The sequence below is a fragment of the Brachyistius frenatus genome, unplaced genomic scaffold, assembly GCF_029030835.1.
Source record: "Brachyistius frenatus isolate BFR_SWC_R1_liver_20210118 unplaced genomic scaffold, ASM2903083v1 Contig_65, whole genome shotgun sequence".
In the NCBI taxonomy this organism is placed as follows: Eukaryota; Metazoa; Chordata; class Actinopteri; family Embiotocidae; genus Brachyistius; species Brachyistius frenatus.
The window spans coordinates 2,030,001-2,032,500 of NW_027210664.1; the positions used below are offsets into that span (position 1 = coordinate 2,030,001).

At 43.8% G+C, this 2,500-nt stretch overlaps 1 protein-coding gene across 7 annotated transcripts in view; it reads left to right on the forward strand.

Annotated features, from left to right (window-relative positions):
- Positions 1-2,500, forward strand: part of LOC138625744 (nebulin-like) — a 52,658-nt gene that overhangs the window by 13,374 nt on the left and 36,784 nt on the right. For all 7 annotated transcript variants that reach the window (XM_069706875.1, XM_069706870.1, XM_069706874.1 and 4 more), the window contains exon 3: positions 898-982. The gene's annotated coding sequence lies outside the window, so the exon portion shown is untranslated. The remainder of the gene's footprint in view (positions 1-897; positions 983-2,500) is intronic.

The following is a 2,500-nucleotide window of genomic DNA, read 5'->3' on the forward strand; positions in this document are numbered from 1 at the left end:
ACACACACACACACACACACACACACACACACACACACACACACACACACACACACACACATAGGTCGGTGAGGAGATGTTTGTTGCTTCAGACTCACTGACAGTGGATGATGATGATGATGATGATGATGATGATGATGATGATGATGATGATGACTGTTTACCATCACATAATCAGCTGTTAACAGTCTCAGACGTGAGCGGACCGACGGGGAGCCGAGACTGTCGTCATTATTATAATCACGAGGTTGAATTCAGACCGCTTCACCTCCTCCGACATGAACACAGACTTTCTACAAACACAGCTGACGAATCACGTGTCCATGTTTGATATTTCTCTCCCTGTAGCTCGTTGTTTTTTCTTAATCAAAATCAACCTGTTGTTTATGACCTCTGACCTCTGACCCCTGACCTCTGACCCCTGACCTCTGACCCCTGACCTCTGACCCCTGACCCCTGCGGGACAGAATTATTTTACTTTATTTACAGGAACTATTTAAAAAAAAAAAATTTCTCACCTTGTTTTTATTTCATTTGAAGTCAGCTGTCTCTGCAGCTGGTTGAAGTGTGACGTGTGTTGTTGTTCAGGGTGTTTCGGTGTGTGTTGCGTCGGTGTGTTGTTTCCCTCCCGTGTGTTCAGAGTTTCATCAGGAGACCAGAAGGTGGAGTGACACGAGGAGTGATATTTTTAGCGTGAGCAGCTCTGAGCGGCTCATTGTTCCCGTTAATGTCAGCGTCCTGGCGCCTCTTTGACTCCCACATTTTTCAGCCTTCATCGTTCAAAGTTTTTTTTTTTTTTTTTTAAAAGGCCGCGGAGTCAGAAAAATCTGATGATCAGAAAGAGGAAACGTTTCCTTTTCTCGAGACTCAGTTTCAGGTGTGATTCTCTCTCCTCAGACATTACCCCAAGACGTCCTTCACCATCGTGGCCGACACACCGGAGAACCTGAGGCTGAGACAGCAGAGCGAGCTGCAGAGCCAGGTCAACACACACACACACACACACACACACACACACACACACACACACACACACACACACACACACACACACACACACACACACACACACCGTGATGGTTCTATAAGTTCAATACAGAAAGAAAAACACATTACAGGTCAAATATTTCAGCAGGATTATTATAACAGGAAGTCTCCACAGATTCACTCTTCAGCAGTAATTTAGAGTAATATATATATATATATGTATATATATATATATGTATAAAAAATAAATCTTAATTTTTTTCCCCTTAACTTGCAATTTCTGCTGATTACTATTTCTGCTCAATCTGTAAATTACATTTCAAGTTTGAAGAAGAGGTCGTTGCAAAAATCAAAACATTTCTGATCGCAAACCCTGAAAACTGCAAAATCCTTTAAACGTTTGTTTATCTTCTGTAAACTGGATTCAAAGTTTGTGCAACATTCAGATAAAAGACCAACAAGTGAGAGCGATTATGAATCCAGAGAGTCGGGACTCCACCGCCGACACCACACAGGATCGATGCTCCCTCTCAACATTCGTCGCAGCTCAGCGTGGTGTCCGGCACGGTCGTTGTCTCCGCCCCTGTGGCACCACACGGAGGTGAAAACGAGCGCTCCGACAGTTCGGCCCCTCCCGAAGACACGATGAGTCACCGCGCTGATTTACTGACACACAGACTGATGGAAAGGACACGAGAGGAGACCAGCGACCGAGCCATATGTCCCCATCCGTGTGTGTGTGTGTGTGTGTGTGTGTGTGTGTGTGTGTGTGTGTGTGTGTGTGTGTGTGTGTGTGTGTGTGTGTGACAGATGTCCACCCAGCAGTCTGCAGGATTGGACACGCTGTGTGTCGTGGATACGTGTTTGTGTTCCTGCTTCATCATCTTCACACAGCACACGTTTATTTATATATTCGGTCCTGGTCTCCTAAATATTCTCCATGAAACTTATGTCTTTCAATTATTTTGATCTTTATCATCTTTTCCATCCTGAACGTTTTAAAACAGGCAAACAAATCTCCTTCCTCTGCGTTCAAGTCATTGTCTCAGCTGATTTATGACATATCAGCTGTTTAAAATGGTCTAAAAATTTTTTTGGGGGGGAATTAATTCACGGGATATTTAAAAAAAGGAAAAATGTCACGTAACTGAAGAGCGGCTGTTGTTTTTACATTTCAAGGTCGATGTTCTCCTGCAGCATCGAACATATTCAGGAACAACAACATTCACTCGGTGGTATTGCAGCTTAAGGCACTTCCACAGATGCGTTTTATCCACAGACTGTTTCTAAAAGAGTTCGTATCTTCAGGTCTGTAAAATGGTTCTGATCCAGAAGTGTCTTCAGCTGCAATACCAGCGAGTGCCACTAGAGGTCGGCTCCAAAAAGCCTCCGGCTCCATAGACTCCCATTCAACTTCTCTCATCAAATCCAAAGTGAATAAAATGTGTCCATCAGTTATCTCGGTGTTGTTAGCTAAAGTCACTCCTTCTTCTTAGTTTTCTGGAGGTCCATC